At 41.9% G+C, this 6,913-nt stretch overlaps 1 non-coding gene across 1 annotated transcript; it reads left to right on the top strand.

Moving 5' to 3' along the window:
• The first annotated feature begins 3,422 nt into the window (after positions 1-3,422).
• On the top strand, positions 3,423-3,555 carry LOC113258134 (small nucleolar RNA SNORA22). Its single transcript, XR_003317147.2, has one exon. It is a non-coding gene; the product is annotated as a small nucleolar RNA SNORA22 (small nucleolar RNA).
• The last annotated feature ends 3,358 nt before the right edge of the window (positions 3,556-6,913 follow it).

The raw sequence follows: 6,913 nt of genomic DNA, 5'->3' as shown, positions 1-6,913 counted from the left end.
CAGGTCATGATCTCAGGGTCCTGGATCAAGCCCTGAATTGGGCTCCCTGCTCAGGCGGGGAGTCTGCTTCTCTCTCCCTCTGCCCCTCCCCTCTGCCTGTGTGTGCTCTTTCTCTCAAATAAATAAATGAAATTAAAAAAAAAAAGTTCTGTAAACCAACCTTTGCCCTTCTGGCCATTTGTCTTAAACACGCTGCCACAGCACTCACGTGTTACTGCGCATGCAATAACGGGTGTGAATGAATTAATTCATGCCTCACGTCATTTCAGTAGGGATGGGGGCGCTTGTAAAAACTCAAACAAGTTTTTACAAAGGTAGTAAATTTTGGTAGCTGTGGAAGTATGGTAGGCATGCGGCTTTGGTGAAAGATATCTCATAGTCACACCCCACATCGGTGACCTGCCTCGTTCTGTCTCAGACAGGCTACATCTATTTTGCTTAAAGTATTAAATCCCCAAGTGCACTGACCCGTATTGAATTTCCCCTCTGCCAGTCAGCCTTTCTGAAAACCCCCAACCCATGGGCTCTTGCCCCCATTGTTACTTAATGAACTTGTTTCCCACATCATGATTGGTGCTGTGCTTGCACCAAGGCTCGTCCCCAGGTTCTTGGGGCAGAAAGGAACACAGGTGAGCCCTGCCCGAACTGCCCGGGGCAGTAGAATGCCTGGAGAGAATAACTGTATTTAGTCTGTAGGGTTTCAGAGCCGGTCCTGAGCCTCCGCCATTGTGAGAGCTTTGAAAACATTAGTGATAGGTGTGAATGATTTTGTAAACATTACTACTAATAAATTTGCGTGTGACCCTCAGTCATAGAAAATCAATACGACAGGAAACAAGGACTGAGTTTTGGTTCTGTCTTGATTTTGTGGTGTGGTGAACTTGGAACCTCAGTCCTGGGGCAGGTTTGAGTACTGACTCAGCCACTGATTAGTTGTTTGGCCTTGGGTGAATTACTTAACTTCTCTGGACCTAAAGTTCCTCCTGTAAGCACTGGGTTGGAGTCCAGGATGCCTTTCAGCAATATAATTCTCACATCTGTGGAACAGGCCTAGGTGGGTGGCTTTAGCCCGGGGTTGTCCCAAGGACCCATTGACTGCCCCAGGAAACAGACGATCGCTCTGAGACCCATCTGGTTGGTGGGTCCAGAGGAGCCATTTACTGGTCCAGTGACTCAGAAAAGGAGCAGGTGATACTGGAAAAGAGTGGGTCTTACAGGGACAGAGTCAGCCCGTAATATGCCTTCCCTCTCCCACTCCCCTCCCCATGCCCCTCCCCATTCCTCTGTGAATGGCCTTATTTTAATATCTAGACTAGAGGGTCTTCTCTTTTCCCTTTGTCAAACGATTCTTTGCACTCTCACAGGATTATCTTTGGAAAATGCAATTAAAATCATATCAGTGCTCTGTTTTAAATGGCTGATAATCTATTGCTAATGATTTATATTTGTCATCACTCTTAATGCATTGAGAATCTGGCCCCAGTTTTACATTTTACTAATTGCCCTTATCTCCGACTCCAAGGCGAACCTTCAGACTGTCCACGGAGCGCTTCTAAGGACTCTCTCAGCTGTCCCTGAGCTTTCCAGCATCCTGGCCATTTACACGTGCTATTAATTCTATTGGAAACATCCTTCTTGACCACCAGGTGAACTGCTCCTCATATTTCCACTTCTACTTCGAGGGTCATCTCTTTTCATCCCTTTATAGTGTCTGCATCCTTCATACCTATGACACTGCCTTACAGTCGTGGTCACTTTCATGACTAGTCCCCCAGTTAACAGATGAGCTTAGGGATGGCAGACACCTGGTTTTACTCTTCTTCGTTTCCTCCAGAGTGCTTAGCACACTTCTTTGAACTTGAAAGTGCTCAGTCAATGCTTGTTGAATAAACAAATATTCTCACAAAGCAAGGCAGAAGGGAAGGTGCCTTCATCTTTCCTTGACACACCCACTGGACTATCCTTCTGTGAGTTATTTTTGAGGTTTTCCCCCCAGTGTTCATTTTCAAGTATTTCATTAATGAATTAAGGTAAAACCCATAGGTCCAGCAGACATTAAGAATGATTTTCTCAAGAGCAGGAGTTGGGAGTAGAGGCTGAGTCAGTGGGTAGGTGGAGGGAGTCAGTGTGACCATTTTGCTCTGGACTTCAATTTGAAAAGCTCCTTCAAGAGGATTTTTTCATGTTATCTGAGACTTTTGATGTTATCTCTAAATGAGATGTACACATGCAGTTATAAGTATACACTAATGGGACTGAAGGTGTTCATCTAAGACTTTAAACTTGCATTCATTCCCTTTATAACGCACCACAGATTATTTTTTTATTGTAATTATTTTACAAATAACACAATAATATTACATCTGCATTTTGGCATTTCTTAATTTTTTTTGAATATCATAGGAGTCTCAAAAAATGAAAGTGACTGGTGGCCTCTCTTGGCTTTCGAGATTCATAGGCAAAGTGGTAATTGCAACATAAGTTACCATCGCACACCCACCAGATTAGTAAAAATTTAACATGGAGTTATACCAACTATTGGTGAGGATGTGAGGCACTGAAAACTCTGTATACTTGTGACAAGAATTTACATTGGCATAATCCCCCTTGGAAAAGAAATGTTAATTATTTAGTATAATTGAATGTATGCATACCTGTCCCCTAGCAATTCTACTCTAGGGTATATCTTAGAGAAACTCTTAGCACATGCTCACCAAGATAGTTGAATAAGAAAGTACTTAGCAGGATGGTCTGTCATAGTCCCAACCCAGAAATAATTCATATACCCCTAATACTAGAATAGAAAAATAAATTGTGGTAAATTTATAAAATGGAATATCATATAGCAATGAAATGAAATTACCTGAAGCTACATGAAACAATTTGGTTGTATTTCACATACAGAATGCTAAGTGAAAGGACTAAGCTCAAAAAATATATATATAAAGTTGAAAAACAGCATGTCCTGAACTTTCCAATATCCAAAAGAATTCAACATTGGATCTCAAAGAGAGATTCATACACCCATGTTCATTGCAGCATTATTCACAAAGCCAAGAGGTAGAAACAACCCAATGTCTATTGACAAATGAATGGACAAAGGAAATATGGTATACACATTCAGTGGGATGTTATTCAGGCTAAAAGAAGAAAGGGAATCCTTCCACAGGGTACAGCATGCATGAACCTTGAGGATATTACGCTAACTGAAATAAGCAAGTGACAAAAGGAATAATGCTGTAATGATTCCACTCTCATGAAGCATCTTAAGTAGTCCAAAGCACTGAATAGAAAGGTGGTTGCCAAGGGTGGGCGAGGAGGGAGATAAGTGTTTAACGGGCACACAGTTTCAGTGTTGCAGGATGGAAAAGTTCTAGAGATCCGTAGCACCAGGGCGTGAATATACTTAACGCTACTGAACTCTACACTTAAAACAATGAGATGGCTTAATAGTTCCCTTGGCTTTGACACTGTGCTAGGGCAATGTGTGTCCTTTCCCTCTGCATTGAAAGGATTGTTTATCCTCTTAAATGCATTCAGAAAGTCAGCACATTATATTAACTTAGCTGTATTAAAGGGTATGAATGATCCAGAATATCCCTTCAAAGACCATCTTTAACTCAAACAATAGCTGCACCTAATGGAAGAAGTCCAGTGTGGGGTGGTAGGTAATTGTGTTTGTTATTAGGGTCTTCCTCCCAGAATAATAAGAGAGGGATCTGAAGCTTCAAAGGAAAAGGCACATTGGTTTTTGGAATGAGTCGATGTAAGCAAAGAGAACAGAAAAACACTTATGGGTGTGGCCGGAAAGCCTCTACATGGGTTCATGCTGAACTTGCTGATGTCTTCACAGAGGTTGTACCGGACTCCACTTTGGCCAGTAAAAACCAAAATGAACCTATCGATCTCTTCATGGTCAAGATCATGGAAATGAAACAGAAATCTGACACAAGCTTAATCAGAGGTCTTGCTTTGTAAGATGGGCCACTGCATCCTGTATGAAAAAAAGAGTAGAAGATACATCTTCGTGCTACGTGTCATTAGAATATGAAACAACGATATTCTGGCTTTTTTTTTTTTTCCTAATTGCACTGAAGTATACACACATAAAACAAGCCATTTTTACCCAATGAATAGGGTGCTTTGTTTTAGCTCCAGTGGTCCAGAAATGCATGTTAGTTAAGCATGTGTTACCTACCTCTTTAAACATTCCTTGTAAAACAAACAAACAAAAAAAATGGTAAAGATAGTAAAGCTAATGTTATGTCCGATTTTTTAACCACAATTTTTTCGAAAAGGAAATAGGTGAAAAAAAATCAGATTGCATCAGTGATATCTTACAAATATTGTTTAAATATCTTAAAAGGACATTTCAAGTGCAAGCTACATTTTTTGGTGATTCTTTAAAATAACTTAATAGAAAAAGGGCCTGGAGAGAAGAGAAAGTTTTCTGTTTTGAACAGAGACAAGGCAGCTGGCTTGGTTATAGACTGCATGATCTGTGTGTGATGGAAAAAGTATACCTATTTCTTCAACAAATAAATAACTATGTCATATGAGGATAAACATAAGGATTGCAGTCAGGTCAACTGGAATTTTACTCTCATTTGCCAGGTATTTCAGTTATTCAAGAAATATTATTAACAGCATGTTGTGGACCAGGAGCTGGGAATGAAATTGTGAAATAAGAAGCTTAGGGTCATGAGACCTCTAAGTAAATAGGAAATTGAAACCCTTTGGGAGGACATGTGACCCTCTCTTGGCAGGCCAACGAAATCTTCCCTGGAGGAATGAAACCAATAGAGTGGTTCCCATAAGGTGACTAAAGGTTGGGAATGGGGACAGGCAGAAGCAGAGAGCTTGGTGTTTGGAGAACTGGAAGCAGTGTGTTTACCGGGGGAGCTGAAGTGATCATGGTGCGAGGAGGCTGGAGAGAGTTAGTGCCGAGAAATGAACTTGGGGAAGTAACCATGGGCTTTGTATTAAAAGTGTGGACTTTATCCAGAAGGCTGTGGGGGAACCAGTGAAAGGTTTTAAGTGGGAAGAAGAGGCAAAAGGATTTGCTCTTTAGAAAAAAAAAAGATCAGGGGCGTCTGGGTGGCTCAGTCAGTTAAGCCTCTGCCTTTGGCTCAGGTCAGGATCCCTGGGTCCTGGAATCGAGCCCCATGCCAGGTTCCCTGCTCCACGGAGAGTCTGCTTCTCCTTCTCCCTTTGTCCCTCCCCGTTTCTGTTCTCTCTCTCGCTCACTCTCTCTCTCTCTCTCAAATAAATAAATAAAATCTAAAAAAAAAAAAAAAAAACAAGAAAAAACATCCCTCCCTCTGTGCTATGTTCACTAAATCGGAGAGGCAAGGTTGAAGGCTACACTAGTTAAATGCCAGTGAAACAGGATGGCATTCCACTGGGAACAGGAAGAAGACACAGATTTAAAAACTACTTAAAAAATGGAATCAACAGGATTTAGTTTTTTAGATCTGTGGGATAAGGAAAGAGGAGACAAGGTAACACTTGACAGGTTTAGGGTCCGAGTAGAGATGAGCAGTAGAGAGTAGTGGAGATCGGTAATAGTCACTGAGGTCAGTGGTCCAGGAAGGGAACAGGTGTTGGGGAGACAAGATGAGCCTGGGTTTGAACTTATTTGGTTTGAGGACCTTGTAGAAAATCCGTTCGATAGTTAGACATGTAAATGTGAGGTTTGAAGACTGATTTGGTCTAAAGATATAAAAGCTCCTTCACAGGGGCGCCTGGGTGGCACAGCGGTTGAGCATCTGCCTTCGGCTCAGGGCGTGATCCCGGCGTTGTGGGATCAAGCCCCACATCGGGCTCCTCCGCTATGAGCCTGCTTCTTCCTCTCCCACTCCCCCTGCTTGTGTTCCCTCTCTCGCTGGCTGTCTCTATCTCTGTCAAATAAATAAATAAAATCTTTAAAAAAAAATTTAAAAAGCTCCTTCACAGTCTGACCTTGTTACTGAACTAAACGGGGTCCCTCTTCCTCACACACTATTACTATTCATGTTTTAGTTATTGATATTTTGGGTGGAAGAGCTATGAAAGCTTACTGTATGCTGGGATGGGTGCCCATGGAAAGCTAGACACTTTTAGTAATGCCGCATGGGAGGAAGCCCTCCACCAGTGGAGTGGACTATGAGATCTTTGTGAAAAATGGGATCTGTGGAGTCAGATAGCATCGCTTATGTTCTGAATCTTTCACAACCTTTTCTGAACATCATCTCCCTAGCTTCTTTTCTACCTCCTCTAAAAAATACTGTCAGGGTAGCATCAGGAAATAGATATTCTGTCCTTCTTTCTATTGCTCCTTCCCCCTTTCTCTTCTCTCCTCAGGTATTCCTTAAAATTGAAAGCAAGTTTCACAAAAAGCCAAATCCAGATTCCAGTTTGGCTTAGACAAGTCTATCGCTTTACATAGTCTTCATATAATCCTACAAAACCAAAGTTAGGCTGCAATGCACAAAAACAAAATATCACACAGCAAAAGAAACCAAAACAGAAAAAGCTGCCCTAAGTCTGTTAAGAAAGAAAAAGGGGTGCCTGGGTGGCTCAGTCGGTTAAGCGTCCCACTCTTGATTTTGGTTCAGGTCATCATCTCAGGGCTGTGAGACAGAGCCCCTCCACACTGACCAGGGAGTCTGCTTGTGATCCTTTCCCTCTGCCCCCTCCTCCTCAAATAAATAAATTAATTTAAAAAAAAAGGAAAGAAAGAAACCCCAAACTTCCTCTGCAGCTGCTATGCGCCTAGAACTCTGATATGTATTTTATTTTTAAGTGGCACATTTGTCAACTTCTAGCACTATTTTTGGTTGTCACAATGTGGGGAAGTGCTCCTGGCGTGTCATTGGTGGAGGCCAGGAGTGCTGCGTCCTAGAATCACGAGAGCTCCTATGGCAAAGAGTTA

This window comes from Ursus arctos, unplaced genomic scaffold (genome assembly GCF_023065955.2).
Source record: "Ursus arctos isolate Adak ecotype North America unplaced genomic scaffold, UrsArc2.0 scaffold_26, whole genome shotgun sequence".
In the NCBI taxonomy this organism is placed as follows: domain Eukaryota; kingdom Metazoa; phylum Chordata; class Mammalia; order Carnivora; family Ursidae; genus Ursus; species Ursus arctos.
This window is presented reverse-complemented; position numbering and strand designations above follow the sequence as displayed.